Here is an 18,560-nt window from a genome sequence, read left to right as displayed (position 1 = left end):
GTTGGCGTCATCATCGAATTATGATCAAAAGAACATTTCAAACATATTTTAATTGCGAACTTTCCGAAAAACGGGAATATGTTTAAAAAGATACATCGGAATAATATTTTCTTTTTCTGTTTCTAAAAACGATACATATCAATGATATAATTCTTCCTAAAGTCGCGTTTGATGTTTGTAAAACATCATATATACCGAGGACTGTTTTACTACAATAACTGCCTAAGGATTCCTGAATTTAAGGTTTTCTGAATTAAAAGGATAATATGAAACGGAGCTTGTGAAACGAAATAAATCTAAATACATGGTGAAGATGATTGCAAGAATTAGGTAACGTGATCATACCTTAGTGATATCAAATAACATCCCCATGAGAGATGATATTATTTAATATGTTTTATCATATTCAATGTGGTAAATGTTTTGACATATGTCATTGGAATCACACAAAATTTTCGTGTAAATAACATTAAAAAAAAAACTTATTTAATCAATAAACACTTGTTCATGGTAATAACTGAGCTATAAAACAAACCATGCATGTGTTCGTAATAAAGCCTCAAATATGCTTTTGGATATTTACGTATCTGTATTAATTTTCTTATCATTGCCCGTCTTAGCTTCTTAAGTTTTGCATTTTTTGCATAGTGTCTTCCTGAAGAGAATTAGAAATGTAAACCGGGAATTTAAATCCCATTATTTCTTAGATCTTCTAGTTATAACGATAAACCACAGTGCTACATAATCATACAATTTGAAATGATTTTCTTTAATTATAAAGGTAAGAAGACGTTACATTTTGATATAAAGACATGGTGCAACATGATCCATTTGGTAAAATATCTCAGAATAAATTTGTCTTTTTAGCTTTACGTTGTTGCTTTGTAAGTATAATAAATAAATATATAAATAATATTGATTCCTTTGATGAAGATTTGATTTGATTTTATATTGGTTTTCCTGTCAAGAAATTGAAACATGCAGTATATACCCCGACATTATACAACCTTACTTTAGCCTCTAAGTAGTAAAACAAAAATGGAACTTCATTTTTGCAAATTGAAAACAAATTAAATTCCAGGAATTATAAATGAATAAGAGTTAACTTTTTGTAAATATGATGATTGTACTTATCGATCATTAAATAGATTAAACAGAAATTAACCTATTGAATTACATTTTGTGTATTTTGTATATTTTTGCTTCTGCTTTATTACGCATAGAAAGCAAGTATCTCTACCGTTATTCTAAAGTTCGTTAAAATTGACATTTAGACAGTAAATGATTGAAACCCACAATACACACATACTCACGTTATAGACTAAAATAGTGTATCACCACATTATTTGCTACGTAATTAATGAATAGTTTTTATCTCAATACATTACATGTATAGAGATATTGTAACAGTAAGTAGGACTTTCTCTTCTCTTAAAAATTTTTCAGCGTCTTCAAACAAAGTTCTTTTTCTCTGGAATTTCCAGAGCAAGAATATACCATATAGACCAACAAAAGTTACTATTTTTTATTCCAGAATTGTATCTCATTCTGTGACTTTTTCACCGATTTATGTCCAAATCGGGCCAATTTGGACTGAAAACACACTTTGGCAGACCTGTTTTGCACACGCTCCAAAACTTATGTTTTATGAAAGAGAATAGAATAGAACTGTCTTTCAACAGTGGTATCGTCTAAGATAGGGTCCTATATATTATATATTTTATTAAAATTTTAAACTTTCATTTGTTGTTTACAGGTAGGTATTAATAAGAATTTTACTAACTGTATATGACATTTAATGGCTTTTATTTGCTTTATTTGATGTTTAAATGATTTTTCTTTCTTAAAACAACACTGAGCTGCCGCCCCTACTTTTAGTAAAAGGGTCCGTTTCTGATGATTAAGCCCCGCCCCCAAGTCTGTTTTGTAGCAGATTGGCTATGACTCATAACAGCTACATGTTAGATATACGAAAATGGCTACCCTCGCGAACAATTTTCTGTTCGGTAGTTAGGTACGCGAGGTGTTAGTGTATTGCATGCTAATTACATTCTGTACTGCTGAATCCTACGTAGTGCATTTAATTTATATTAGGCCTTCGTTTTTGTAACATCCATTTAAGGATAGTACTGGTGTTCAGGTAGCTTTTCAGAGCAAGGGCCATGATAAGTTTGTTTGATTGCCCTTCATGTATTTTGTATAATTACGTATACACATTCTTGTATTTCTGAAGGCTACTTACTGTAGGCCTAGTGCATTTAAAAAAAATATATATATAGGCCTAGGCCTATTAGGCTTTCAGTGATAGCCACATTAGCATTGTACTGGTGTTCAGACAGCTTTTCCTAGGAAGGACCAGGGTAAGTTTGTTTGATAGGTACGTATAAAAGAGGAGCCGGCCATAGCACAACTTTGATAAGACTATACAAATTGTATAAGGTTATGTTTTATTTATAAGGATATAAGATGTATAAGGTTATAAGAAGTATGTTTAGCTTTCTTTTGAACCTGTAATGTTTGACATCAAATGTACAAAGAATTAAAATAAAATAACAAAATGGAGAGGAACTGAGGTGGCTATTAGGGGAAGAGGAGGCCACCCATCACTTGCATATAAAAACTTGTAATCTTCTTCTACATTATTTTTTCCAAGTCATAAATCCATGAAATCTTCATGTCCGAAAAATTGAGATGGAAAAACGTGGGTTGTTTTGATATCTAGAAGTGGACACAGTTTTGATGGTAGTCACCACTACAGTCTACAGTAACATACAGTAGGTCAATAGGCCTAGCTCTCAAGGCAGGCATCAAGAATATGGTCGAGTTGTTCGCCTCTTCTAATTTGGCTGTTGTCATTGACGTCAAACTATATGACCAAAAAGTCCAACAGAGACTGACCTAAGATGAAGGATACCACATAAAAAACAAGTTCTTAAATATTCTATGACATTACTAAACCTTGCAACGTCGTTCTTTCGACTAACAGGCAATGAGCGCTAAAGGCAAGACTAGCAGGATAAAGTGTAACCTGCAGAGACTATTTGTGGCAAAGTAGCAAAAATGCAAGTTATATATTTGTTGTACCATGATTGATATTGATAATTGTAGAGACAGAGCAAAGATTTGAAATTAGGAATCCAAATTAAAACTTCCAGTATTGAGATACTGCATCATTGATGCTCTTGTTATTCTTTTCGTCAGCCTATACACCAGATATGTGATATGGTCTTGTTAATGTAAAATGTGAAATATTTGTTTCAATATGGCGAATACTAATGCATACAAATTTATATACAATGGAGTTATTGCAAAGCTGCATGATGTTACCGTTATGTTACGGCGGCTTAATATATAAAACAAACACATTTGAAGTTTTATCTCACAATGTGACAATATTGTGTTCCATGGCATAGAATGACTTGCTGTGATATTAGTTGTTGCTCAATTAACAGTGTTGCTGACCCAAAATAGCCACTGTTCGGTCGGGAGGGGGGGGGGGAGGCAGAAGTTGCAGAATACATTTAAGCTTTCTGTCAATATGAGTATGCTATAGTGACAAACATATAGAGATTATCCATTACTGGGTTGACTGTGATCAATGGTGGTTTTTCCGGTGATGTGATGACCCTGATTGTACACGAGCTATGTTAAACTATTAAATACAGTACCTGTAGTCTCGTCATTCTGCATATTTTATTGTCCTGGTTCACAATTTCACTGTGATATATTCATAGTTGTATTAGTTTTTCTTTTGCACAGAGAGGTGGTGAAAAAGTGTTTGTTTCACAATAAACAAATGGTATACACTGGTATATGGACCACACCTGAGTCGTCAGCCGAGGGAAGTAGTTTGGTAATTACACTCACCTCCCCCAATGTTCTCAACATCACACACATACTCAAGAATATTTAGTACCATAAACTTGCTTTAAAACCTTATCATACACATAGTTCATTGTCTTAACATGCCTCAGAAAGCACCATTTGTTAATGTTCTTTATGTAGGATTCCCATTGAGACGTTACTACAATGGGTGTTGATCTCAACGAACCCTTTGACAACCCCTATTTTATAAAGACCTTTGTTTACCGTTCATTAAGGGCGAATGCCTTTAGCTATAATTTAGTCGGTACATTTCCAAGTTTCTTCCATAACCATATTGTATTCATTTACACAACACAACCTTTAAAAGGATTCTTACAGCTATTGATGAGCAATGTTAAAACTTTACAATTGTTATTGTACAGCTGGATGATATGAGAATCTTTTCCCTTTATATTGACACGGAATAGAAATGTATGTAATAAAGAATAGAATATGAGAATTAAAAGAAATAAGAACATAAATTGGGTGGTCCTTACAATAATTTATGGAAACATATTTACGGCGATCTAACGCATTATATCAGAGTTACTTGTTTTTTTTTTTTTTTATACGTACGTGTGATCATAATTCGTCTTAAAGTTACGAAAGTTTTGTAGTGTTCAATCGTATTGATAATAGCGATAGCAAGTTTGCCAATACAACCCCAACCTCTTATTCGAATGTCGGTTGTGGCTGGTTATTCTGACGACGTGACGATCAATATAAGATAATTTACGTAGTCATATCTTATGAAATCTAGGCAGAGTTATATGCACTCTGAACCTGTACAAATATCTGATATCAGAGTAATATTAGCTTAAGTACATATTTAATCTTCTTTTTATTTTATTGTTTTATTTGTATTCAATCAAATACTGATACTGGTTAAGTGCTAACTTTTATCAAGAGTGTCGATATGGTCCTCAAACAGATTGTCCAGATTGAGATAATATTTCCCATCGGCTTTCCTTTTACTTGTCATCATTTATGTACTAACAAAATATTACAATGAAGTGTTTTAGAGTGACTAGCATATAATCCATATTCATTACTATTTATGTAACGTGGATGGGCCTACTTGAACTCGTCCACTTGTTACTCGTAATGTACTAACTAAACGGAACAGTAGCATTCGTGTACCTCCAATCTTTTTACAGACCCTCCAAATAGGTGAGCCAGATGAAGGGCGCCCTTATATTTAATGTATATTACTTGTTTTCATTTAACACTGTTTGAAAAGGATACTTGTGTGCTGTTACAATTAAATAATCAACAACATACCAATATGCCACATAAGGGAATACATCTGCCGTCTCTTTGAATGAGCTAGGTCTCAAAAAGGTCAAATTACATATTGTTCTCATTAATAGATTGAGTGTAAGTTATACGTTTCACAATAATTTGTCAGATTGCATCAGACCTGATCAAATCATTTTGTTGTTACCTTAATGTAAAATTTAAGAGAGTAATGTGAAATAAATGTTTAATTTTATACAAATAAACAATAAAATTATTTCATTTAGTTTGTTTCAAATATTCTATTATCTTTTCTTATTTTTTGTAACTAATTCAATGAGTTTAGGTTGGAACATTTAGATGCAAGTAAATCCATTCTGATTTATGGGATTCAATCAATAATCAATAACCTTTAACAATATTGTCACTCAGTATTAATCATGATACCATCATCTAGCTGAAAGATTGTATGTTTTATTCCAAAACTGACTCTTGTTGAGCTTTGTTTAAATATATAATGTAGCAGAGATATTACTCATATAGTTAATATACTACTATGCTTACTTTCTTGGGTTCGACCAAACATCCACATGAGTGCCGTTCTTCAATTTTGTATGCTCACGAGAAATTATAATAGGATTTTTTTTAGCGCAAAATACAAAAGCCTCTAAGCGCTAAAGAATGAAAAATCAAACATAAGCATTTACACCTAAATAAGTTTTTAACATAGATTTTAAAGAGTTCAACAGTCGTTTAGGGCGAATGTCAGCCGGGAGGGCAGTCCAGGGAAAAGCAGAGGCGTAAGAATCGTTGACTAAATGACTTTAAGGAAATATCCCGTGGGACGGCGAGAAAAGACTGGCTGGATGACCTAAGCGTCCTGGTCGGTGTGTAAGGATGAAACAGTTCTGACAGGTAGGAGAGTGTCCGTGTAAACCTTTAAATGTTATCAGAAGAATCTTGAAATTGATGCGCATAATAAGAGGAAGCCAATGTCAAAGTCTGAAAATATGTGATATATGATGAGAACGAGGAACACAAGAGATGAGACAAGTAGCAGTATTTCGAAACCGTTGGAACTGGGATTAGTCTTTGTCCGGAATGCCGTATAGGAGCAAGTTTCAGGTGTCTAGTCTTGTACTGAAAAACCAACATGAACTAACCTTCCGGTGGTGTCAGTGTCGAGAAAACGTCGGATTCTGCTGATCTTTCTAAGAGTTATATAAGACCTCATATTTTGAAGAAAAATATGCAGAAAGTCTGCCATGTGAATTGACATTATTATTATTAACCTAATCACGAAACATCCAATAAAAAGTAGTGTTTCGATTTCAATGTTACGCAATAGAGAACTTGGTTTAATCAAATATTTGAAATGTTAGAGCAGAGCATGTTCACTACAGGCACCGCAACTGTATCCAGTGGTTATAACCTTAATTTTTCCGGGTCACTTTGTGACCAGGATTCCTGATAAAAATAGTTTCATCCTTTTCAGGATAAGTTTAATCCATTCCCGGATAAAATTCAACCATTCCCGATTCAATTTCATTAGGCATGGTATCATTCCTTTGTACCGTTCCTGATCAGAACGTAGCGCTTGATGCTATTGGCTGATGTACATCATGTGACATAAGCTTTGATTGTGCTTGCAGCGCTCGAACGTACGCTATTCAGAGCCATCTTTTCCAAACTTTGCACTCACGAAATGCTCTTATGGATCTCGTAGAAGCAAAATTACTTCAATGGGGATTGGAGAAGTACGTCAAGAATTTCAAAGGTGTGTTATTAGGCACTTTCCATTTCGTTTGTTGGTTAATCATACGCAATAAAGTTAGTGATTTGAAGAAGCTATTCTCACTCCGTCACGGGTTTACTCTGGCCTAGCGTTATACAGTGTGCACTATAGTGTGTAGCGTGTGGTGGTTTTTGATTGACTGTACTGTACAGTATACTACAGTACTGTACATGCCTACACACAACAGTATGCAGTACTATTGTGAAGCCTCTATGGTGCTACAAGGCAAACAGTATTACTGTATGGTGGGTTCTAATGTCCAGTTGTTACTTTACCACAAAGTGGATTGTCATTTTTCGATAACCAAATAAATTGAATGATATAAGTAAGGCAGGCAAGGCCTAATAAGGGTTCCTGGTAATTTAGATTTAGGTAATGTAAGACTTGCCTACAGTGGGAATCAGTCTTTCCCTGTACAGTATGTTCTATATAAGGTGATCATTTACAAATAAGGCATAGCCTAGGCCTATATGCTACTGTAGTGTTGTGGTTGGACTGGGCCCAGTAGTGGAGTGTACTGAACTGTACTTTTGCGTTGAAATGAAAACAACACTGATTTTTCGTACTTTTTTTTTAATCAATATTTAAATAAGTTTCTGCAAAAGAAAAAAAAACAGAGATGGTAAAGTCATCATTAAATCGCAAATAAATTTGTAGGCTGTCCATAGGTTCATGGTATTGTGTAATAGTACAGTCGACGCTTGAAGTAGCGGTTCCGCGAATATTTCAGGTATACCCGGTTATACCGAGCAGGTATGCCGCTTTATGTTAATGCTTATACTGATGCACCTTTGCATAAAGTTGCTCATGGTCTTGCCTAGTAACGGCAAAAAGAGGGGCAAAATAACACACTAAATGGTATGCAGAAACTTCTCTGAATTCTTATACTGTTCATGGAAATAGATCATAAAGATCTGAGATCCGTATTGAAACGTTCTGTAAACTTCATTTATGGCAATATGTTTTAAAATGCAAAATAAGGTAAGGAAAAATTGGCCGAATACAGATCTTTTCAAATTGTGTTCATATACCATACTGTGTGCAAAAGTGGGTGCTGTACAGTATGGCTTGTGATAAGAATAGGCTCTTAATTGCATGAGGTCTGCAGATAAAAAAAAAAATGCATAAATGAACTTTCATGGAGGTATTACTACAATAAATGTTGCTATCATATGTTGTCTTTGCTAAATTTCAGGAAGTGTAGTTTTGTGCTGGCACAGGTCGCCATGAAGCAACAGGCAACCTGGAAAACCGACTGCAATATGTGAGGAGAAAGGACCAAAATAAGACAAAGAAGTCTGTTTGCGACCCTACCTTTATTTATTTATTTATTTATTTATTTATTTATTTATTTATTTATTTATGTATTGATTGATTGATTGATTGATTGATTGATTGATTGATGGATTGATTGATTGATTGATTTATTGATTGATTGATTGATTGATTTATGGATTGATTTATGGATTGATTTATTCATTTATTTATTTATTCATTTATTTATTCATTCATCCATCCATCAATACATCCATCCATTCATTCATTCATGTAGTTTTTGCATCTAGTTACTTTTGTTGCTTAAAACGATATCAATGATTGTTCTTCACAGATGATGCAGAGGAGTGTGTTATTTCAGCGGTGGTAACGTGTCTGGAAACTGGAGTATCACAGAGCCTTTAATATCAGAGACAATAAGAAGAGTTCTGTGGGAGATATTCTCTCAGAAAATACACAACAGATGACATGGTAAGAGTTTTACTCAATACATGTGCTATTCTAGCTCAATCACTTGGCGAACAGGAACCCGAACTAAAGTGCCAAAAGCTTACTGTTGCTGTAAGACTTAAGAAAAGTGAATAATGCCATGTTGTAGGCTACACATTATATATCAACGTTAATTGGGCCATAAGAGTATGGTATGAGTGTTTTGCTGGTCCTTTTCTAGCCTTTCCTTGGGTACCTGTTAGGTTGATTGCAATTTTACTGAGCTTCAAAGTCATGCAAATCTGCTTTTTCTTTTATGACTCTACTATTATTAGTACTTTAAGTTAACGAAGGTTGCCTCACATTCTTAAAATCATATATGTTTCTCAGAGAGAATGACCTAACGGTTATGAAATGATTGAGAATCACAATGATAATGATGCATGGTGTTGGTGATGGTGGTGGTGATGATGATAGTGAAGATGGTGGTGGTGGTGATGATGATGGTGGTGGTATTGGTGATGATGATGATGGTGGTGTTGGTGATGATGGTGATGATGATGAAGAGCTGGTTGCAAAATTTCAAAATTGTGGCAATGTATGGTTGTATCCTTGTATGTCACAATGTTGCAATTTGAAAACAAAAATGTGTAATTTCTCATATATCTTTTCAATAGATTGGCACAAACATACCATCTGTCCTTGATAAAGTTCAACAGCCACAGCCTTTTGTTTTGGCATGAGGACCAAGAGAGCAGCAACCAGAGCAACCAGAGCAGGTGTTTAGTAGAGTTGAAAAAAGGGGGCTACCTTGCCAATGACTTCTGCAGACAGTTGACATATGTTTTAAAATGCTTAATACTTGAAATAGAATGATACTACCTGGGACTTTTTGAGAACTTTTTGAACCAGAAGACTGAGTAATCATCACCTTTCTTTTACCCGTCATGGTATTAATGGATATCACATTATTTGAGATAACAAATTTATCATAGTTTGAGTTCAGTTTGTCCACTAATGTTCAATATTGACAGGTCAAATTGCACTGGAATAGTTCGGGTGAGCCGGTTGCATAATTTAATTGCACAAATTCCTCATTGTTATGTGTGAGCTGTTCAGATTTTAAAGAGGTGAATAGAGGGATGGTGTTATTTCTAGTATAAAGAGTGAGTGATGCATTGGTACTTAACCTGCCCCCACCATCTCCCCCAACTCAAATCTGCTTATGCCACTCAAAGTAACAAGAGAAACATCATCAAGCATTCATACGTGATTATGCAAGCACTTGTCCATTTCCAAACATGTTGGTGGTTCAGTAAAATACTTAAGTTTTTGAAGTATTTTCATTTATTTTAATACATAGAACATTCGATGCAATTAATATTTAATAAAATTTTGCAGAGGTAAACATAGTAAGGAAATTATTTTTACAAACATTTTCTTATTCCCATGACAAATCACATCTCTATCATTTCTGCTGTATGTAACAAAGTTTTGTGCATGCAATTTAAAGTCTTACCTATTGTTAAGTTGTACAATATCAAAGTTGTGTCATTCTATAGTACTAAGTTATTCGTAACAAACCAACATATATCAAAGTATCATTATTTGGTAATGTATGACCATTCGTTGAGAGGCTGGTGGAGTAGCATTTTTCAGAATTTTTCATTTTCCTGCAATATGTAGATTTCAAAGGTTAAAGTTAGCAGGAGATGATCTCTTTTAAGCACATTCTAACATTTGAACCTATTGTAGGATATCTTTAGTGGAGATTTTAAAGCATAAGACATGCTTCTAGTTAGAAAATAAAGATTTTGAAAGCAAAAAGTTACACATAAATTGCCACAACAAGTCACGAGTCACATATATAGCAGGGATATAACTAAAAATAGTATACACTTTTGCTGCCTTGATAAAACTCTCGCATTCCATCCACTTTTCCATTTCCGCTTTTGTTCATCAGTATTGTAACCCAAATCAACCTCTTTCTATAAGTAGAAATAATTGACGTTGTTTGTTAACGAAGTTGTTAAAAAGAATAAAGACATGGCCAAGTTATTTTCAGATTTGTATGTTGTTTCTTATTCATAACATATCCAGAACGTAAGAACCCTTGAAACGGAAACAGGATCAAATTTATCCGGAATGGGGTCATTGTTTTTTTGATCCGGAAATCCGGATCATTTTGATCCGGGCGGGATCGGTGCCCCTGGGATCCGGAAGCCGGATCAAATTTGATCCGGAATGGGGTCAATGTTCTTTGATCCGGAAATCCGGATCATTTTCATCCGGACGGGGTCGGTGCCCCTGGGATCCGGAAACCGGATCAAATTTGATCCGGAATGAATCAAATTTGATCCGGATGTTTTAAGAGTGATATATACCCTTCTTGGTTGTGGCCTATTGTATTCATATTTCAATGCTTCGTTTCGTCTTCCGGTATTCTACGGCCTTTGTCACTGTTTAATCCTGTTAAATAATCTGTAAATTAAAGGATGTGTATCCATGACAGGGATGTATTGCTCAAAATCATAGAACTTTCACACAGAAATACACAAGGAAAAGTACGTTACTGTTATATTCCAGCATTACATTAGCCTCGAAAGCTCAATATGAAGATCAAAATTTCTATGTTTTAATATACGTTTATCGAACTGGGTAAAAAGAAGTGTTTGTTTGTGTTAAATAATGATAACAATGAATACATATCATCTTAAAATACGAACTTGATTGTCTTTAATAGTTACTCCTATAAGTAAGCTGACCATTTTACAAACGTGTTTTAATACGTTTACACAATCTGTCATGTATGTAACATTGCAATAATATATTAAACGACCAACCAATGTTGATCTCAAATGACCTCCTACTTTATAAAACGAGATTCATGGTTCTTACGTATAGAATGTAAAGTCTCCATGTAGTAATTTTAAGTATGGCGGTACGTCGATGTTTGTTGACCTCCAATAAAACGTTGAGGTTCTCCTATTGTAAATAAGATAATATATATGACGAACATATGATATCACTTCATATCATCTGCGATGTCAACTTATTTCAGTTATTTCAATACAGACTGGCAGCATAGTGCTACCATACATCCGTTCAAGCTCGTTTCAACCCAAATTATGTCGGTTCAATTAGTCTACTATCTAGTATTTACTCATCTTTACTGTCAAGCTACTTTATCAAATTTTACTGATGAAAACTTATATGATACGAATATCATTTTAACTTTCTTGCAGCTTCAATCCTACCAGTGTGTGACTGTTGTCACGCCTACACTTGTGAACACACACACATTACCTCCCAGCAGAGTTCTTCATCGGTGAGTTCTTCCACAGTTGTTTTCATATGTAAATAGTACAAATGACGCTCTACATGTTTTGTGAATTAAATTAAAATTAGTTTCATTTCACCTGTACATAGTGATGAAGCTTTGTGTTGGATGTTATGGCTGAGCTGTATTTGTATCAATGATATAAAACGGTACATATTATGTCGATGTTTGTTTTAATATAACACAAATTATAAAGTCTAGACTGTCAAAGTTAAGTTGCCACTATTTTTAAACATATTTGTAGTACTGTACTGACATCGGTACAGCTGCACTGATTAATGTTTGTTTTGCTTGTTGCCTACAATATAAGAAGTTGAACGTTGAATAATGCCGTGAACTAACATTAGTTTCAAGTTTCAAGTATCATTGTAAAATATCGCCAACATTATTTTGCCTATGCGAGGTTACCGTAGTTTATATGAATAGCTGAACGCGATTTGACCTTGTGTATTACGAAATAGCAGTTGCTACAGAATTGATGAATTGAGGATTTTGTTTGCTCAATAAACAAAGTAGTGTTGGCTCATACAATAATTGCTTTCGTTTTACTGAACTTTGGTTTATTGAGACTATTATAAGATAGACTGCAGTGACACGTACCCCAACCACGTTCATATCAGTAAAGAAAGACTGCATTGTGTCTTCTTAGAACGTATTAGTTATGATAAAGGGTTTGAATACATAAATATATTTCTGAAACGGTCTGATTGTGACGATATTGTAATAGCTATAGTGCATTTCGCTCTCATGTTTGAAGGCGTACTATACAACGTGGTTGGTTAATACATTGCATTGTGTTAGTTTATTGTATAACCTGACTTTAATTAAAGTTTCGAAACGACTACAATGCTTAAATTTGGTGGTCGGTTATTTTACAAAGAAGCGTCAGTCAGTTATATCATATAAGATACGAATTTATTGAGTGTTGTTCTGTCTTATCAAATACGTTATTTTCCTTAAGCAGTATTTTGCTACTTACGTTGAGCATTAATGTTGAGTTGGCCTTGAGTTTAAAGGGAAAAATGAACTTTGTCACCATTTCTAAAAAGTATTTTGGCAGATTTCGGGGCCCAAAAAAGGTCAGGAAAACAGTGTGCTGTGCCAAGAGCTTTAATGAGGGCGCTTGTCCAAAATCGTTGTAGCAGATCATATTTTCCCATAACTACTTAGCCCCTCTTGCGGGAAACATGTTGCCGTCTTGCGGGAAACTTGACAAGACTGCCACTTACTTAATATGGTACTACTTAGCCCGTCTGGCGGGTAACATGTTCCCGAAATTTTAGACGACTTCAACTAACTTGGTCAAATGCTACTTAGCCCGTCTCGCGGGTAACATGTTCAATACTTACTGGAGAATAAGTAGCAAGAAGACCAACCAATTTAGTTGTTTTCGCAAATTTTACTAAAAATGCTATCATATCTCATTCATCATCGGAATTCTTGCTTCTATTTTTTGGTGACCGCTGAAAATGTTGCACATCAGATTGTTCCGACTCTTAAGGGTTCACTGAATCTGTATACTAACATTAACAACGTATACATACTCGTGTATTTATCGTTCACATGGTTTTTATCAAGTTCGTTGGTATCCATGTCTCGTAATATATTCGTAACGTATGTACATAGCAGGTTTATTTATTTAATGCTTGACATGGTCATTTTATTATAAAGTAACTTCCTTTTGTTATCAGACTGAGGACCGTCAGAGCTTACATAAACTGATGTCAAATACAGTAACACTAAGCAAAGATGACAGTAAACATTTCCAAGGATATACAATATAGCTCTTACTCAATGCATCTTGTCACAAAGTACGTATCACACTAATATGTATTTTAATTTATTCACTATCGAATATAATAGAGCCTGTACTATATATATATATATGTAAATATACCAAAACTTGTTGTGTGTCTAGCAACACGCAGACCTACCCAAATTTCATAGTAATCGTATAGGTCAGAAATTGCTTGAAGCTTTTCAAACGGAATAAAGCCAGCTATTTATGGTTGTTTATACATTGTAATTATTATTTTTTCCCATTCTATAGTAGATAAATATTGCACTTTGTTAAAGACCAAACAACATAGTATGGAATTTCTTACAGTAACGTAGCGTATTAATGAATGTAACAAATTCACTTCGTAGCTTCTTATTTCTTTTCTCTATATTCCTATATACTGCGTATAATGCGTATAACGCTTTTAAAGAGCTCGATGGAGATGGGAATATAATCCTCTGCTCTGGTCTCTCTCTACCAATCCTCACACCACTAGAGACTGGATATACCAACAGAAAAAGGGAGGAAAATAAGTCAAAACGAAGTGAATGCAACGTTAGAGTACATACAGTATTGCCCAAGATTCAAGCAGTTGATGTAAGACCATTAATAAGTTAATGAGAGTAACAGACATGTAAACTTTGTTATCTAAAATCAGCAATATTTGTAAATTGTTGCGATTATTTTAAAAATAAGGGTCTTCTGGCATTACGAATTTAATGCGTAAACTATCTTACCATAACTCAGACGCAATCACATTGATATGTGGAAGCGATTCAGGCAAACATATAACACACATTTCCCTACTGTACATAAATGTTGATTCGATTGGAGCTATTCTGCGTCCTCTGTATAACTCAAGTGCTTATTTTACTTATTGGTTTCTGAAACAGGTTTGATTGCTGCTTGCTGCCGAGTTTTGTCTCCTTGGGACCTTCTTTCAAATTAGAATCAACGAATATTAACGGTATGGTACAGTAATAGTTCATCGATAGTCTCTTTCGTTCTGAACAGAATAGTCAGTGTGTTTCGCTATTCTTGGACGTATTCGTTCTTGGTACGTCTGCATTAAACAAATCTCACATTTTTGTTCCTCGGGCTTAGTCTATATACTGCTCATGACTTGTTATTGAAATGATTATTTTATTCTTTCTTTAATCGTAATTTTCTGCTTTCCCGACGGGCGGGAAGTGCGCCTCTACAAGCTACATTTCCAGTCTAGTAATTGGCTGCTGGATCCTGAAACTTCTGCATTATTTCCTGTAATTATATTACTTTCTTTCCTCATTTGAGAACCCACCGCATGATTAGTATTGCGGCAGTTACTGTCGATTTCGGTTCTATTAGAGTCCTGTTGAATATCCAATGCATGGTATCATCTGAGGAAAATGACACAATTGTGCCGTTGTTGTTATTCTGTGATACCCCGACGGAACGCCAATCCTGAAACAGTGCGAATTTATAATTGATATTGCAATTAGTTTATCAGAGCGTTTGATGTAAGATATTATATCCTTGGATTCTCTGTCCTCTTATTAGGGTCACATAAAGCTTCTTTGGATACAACGAAACATAGGTTTAACCAATATCCGCGGTTACTAAAGTGACATATTGAGATTGATTATGACGTTGAACAATCAAGTTGAAAAATGAACCCACTTAGAACAAAACTATGACGCGGCTGTCCGTGTTTAATGATGAAACTAACTAAGAGCTGTAAAATGTTTCCTTTTAATGAATTTCGTTAATGCAGTAGAGGTTATGCTAAATTTACAATCAGTCATTTATCGCTGCGTTCTGTTGAAATATTGTGTTATTATTAAATACTGATAATTATATAAGCGGCGGTGCTAAAATCCTGATAATTATGACAACTAATGTGTTTTTTACCTTTCTTACAGTTAAAGCCGTTAGATTACTGCGTGACAGTACCCTGAATTATATATATATATATATTTTTTTTTTTTTCATTGCAATTTTTTTCACGTTTAAATATATTTGTTACTGCATTGGCAACAACTATGTTGGATTGAAAATTTATCATCTATTACATTCACGTAAATGTTGATGTTCCTGGTTATGAGCATACGTGTACCACCAATGTCCCTGTAAGTTTCTCTCCCCGAAGACGTTCTTGATACATATCCGAGTTCAGTTATCAAATGTCAACATGAACTTTGGCTATCAGAGGGAGTTTACGATATCCCAAAATGTTGACTTGCACAAATAACCATCAAGCAAGGTAAATATGAACTTTGTCATTTGCTATTACTAGTCGTTGCAAGCGTCAACGGCATTAGCTCGTTATGCACAGTTTTACCGCGTACTCCGCCATTTTGTAATAATGTGGATAATGATTTATGTTTTTCACCTTGCAAAGGATTCATGGTGTTAGTTATAGTTCGTTAATTCCAGTACACCAACGGTAAGTGTTCCCTCTCTATCTTAAGATAACTAGAAAAATTAAAACACATCACGAGATAATGTTTTTCTATAAGTTACTGTTGTAAAATATTATCATGCTTCCATTACTGGGAAAAACAGTTGGATATCAAATGGACATGTGTGTTGTCAGATATTTCTATTTTTTTAGCTGATATACCAATTTTGAATCACAAATGGGTTTGTTATGTTGTAAAAAAAAAACATATGGGGTATTATTTACCTTACAATCCATTTTAAAACTTTGAGGTACAGGTTTGTCATATATACGATAAAAAGAATATGTTTTGGGTCAATTCTTATAATAGCAATTTAGAGTTATATCCACTGGCCGAATGATGGGTCACCCTGACCAAAAAAAGTACTACGTAGATCAGTATTGGAGTTAACATTTTAATTTGACTCGGAATTTGACCAATGGGTCATTAAATCTTCACCAGTTTAATTAAAAACATCACATAATATGGGCGAAACGGAGTTAAATCTGCATACTTTTTTGATATCTGTTTGTGATATTTGGCTTAGCAATCGTATTTTCAGGACGTCACATTTCCTGCCAGATGTTGACAATGGTTATAAAAACCAATTCTTTGCTATAATAGAGAAAATGCAAATACATTACATATACAATACATATACATATGCAAATACAAGACCGTGGATGATTAAACATTTTTACATGTCCAAAATATGACTATACTTATACCATCTTAGCTAGGTTTGTTTGACCGATACGTTTAAACTCAAATACCAATTGGTATTTGAGTTTAAACTTAAGTGTTTTTCTTTATATTTTGGGTGCGCACCTCACGACTGCAAGTTGTTTCATTTAATTCTTTGACTGGGCCCATATCAGCTGTACATTGTTTGTTATTCATAATTATAATTTCTTTTGATCCAATCCAGTTGACTTCTCCATTTTTATATGTGTCTTGCTCTGTGTTAGGTCATCACACCAAACCCAGAGTTCTCTGATCAAGAACAAGCATTTATTTTCAGTGGCTAACACCCTTACATACAGTATAGATCTACTGCTAACAAATGAAAACTTCTTATAGTGTGGTGTTATATAAGTGTACTGTAGATAACACCAGTTGAGAATCCCAGTTCAAACTATTTAAAAATAAAAGAAGTAAAACATAGTTGACCCAGTTGAACCCAGTAAAACATAGTTGACCCAGTAAACATAGTTGACCCAGTAACACATAGTTGAACCAGTTGGACCCAGTAAAACATAGTTGAACCAGTTGGACCCAGTAAACATAGTTGAACCACTTGGACCCAGTAAAACATAGTTGAACCAGTTGAACCCAGTAAAACATAGTTGAACCAGTTGAACCCAGTAAACCATAGTTGAACCAGTTGGGAACCCCAGTTCACCCAGTTCAACCTAGTTCAAATTTGGGCCAATTTCCGTATAGAAAATTCCAGTTGAACCCAGTTCAAAAGTTCAACTGAAAGTTCCACCAGGGAAGTCCTTGCTGCTGAGATAAAATATCCTTCAACCAGTATTGTAGTGACAGAGATTTTGGGTAAGACATATCTGATCACTATATGATGAATAGTGGCGTGGACAGAATTTCACAGATGGAGAGCGAATTGACAAGTTCTCACTTTCCCCAACAGGTTTAGATATGGGGGTGAACCTGTTTAGAATAGCGACGGAAAATGAACTATTCCATACGTTAGGTAAAATAGTAGCAAAATGGGTAGTTTAAGCCGACTACAATCTCGAGGGTTTAGTAATCCTCATCTAGAAAAACAAAAATCATGTTTAGCCTTCAAATGGTGCATTCTGAGGTATATTTAGAGAATGAATTAGGTGTTATATTAGGTATCAGCGCACGTTTGTGTTAATAAATATTCTCAAATTGTAATTTGTAAAAGGTTCATGTGGACAAGTATTAGAATGGCGGTGGTAGCGGCAGGCCATGACCAACGATCTATTTTTTTTTCGCCCGTCGCTGCATATGAATTTACTCGGAAAGTCTCTTATATAAGTCTAGAATATCTGAACACAGTTTAAAATGTAATAGAGATAGCATACTTAGCAGTTTACCTAATTTTTTTTAATGAATGAGTAAAACACTACAAACAGATGATACAGGTATCGATGTATGTTGTAAGGTTTTTGTGACTGTTGATCGTTACCACCACGGCCCAAATTAAAGAGCCAATTCCAGTCGTGATTTTTCAAAGGAGGAAATGTTGTTGTGTTCAACTCAAATCTCATATCCGATTCAACAACATGTCGTCACTTACAATGATCACAAGGGAGAAGTTATAAACAAAACTTTCTTGTGAATTTAGTAACTAAAATGGCAATTAAAAAGTACTCGGATGAAACAGTACTCCTAGTTGGTACTCGCATTATAATATGCTGTTCTTAACCACTATAC

At 34.5% G+C, this 18,560-nt stretch overlaps 2 protein-coding genes across 3 annotated transcripts in view; both read left to right on the top strand.

The window, feature by feature from the left end:
- LOC139982309 (uncharacterized) overlaps nt 1–18,560 on the top strand; it is a 540,410-nt gene that overhangs the window by 440,042 nt on the left and 81,808 nt on the right. The window lies entirely within an intron of this gene.
- The window catches only part of LOC139982302 (uncharacterized), a 150,758-nt gene continuing 148,194 nt past the window's right edge, over nt 15,997–18,560 (top strand). For both annotated transcript variants that reach the window (XM_071995002.1, XM_071995001.1), the window contains exon 1: nt 15,997–16,144. The gene's annotated coding sequence lies outside the window, so the exon portion shown is untranslated. The remainder of the gene's footprint in view (nt 16,145–18,560) is intronic.

The sequence above is a fragment of the Apostichopus japonicus genome, chromosome 16, assembly GCF_037975245.1.
Source record: "Apostichopus japonicus isolate 1M-3 chromosome 16, ASM3797524v1, whole genome shotgun sequence".
NCBI classification, from domain to species: Eukaryota; Metazoa; Echinodermata; class Holothuroidea; order Aspidochirotida; family Stichopodidae; genus Apostichopus; species Apostichopus japonicus.
The sequence above is the reverse complement of the archived record's forward strand: the minus strand, read 5'-3'. Positions and strand labels throughout refer to the sequence as shown.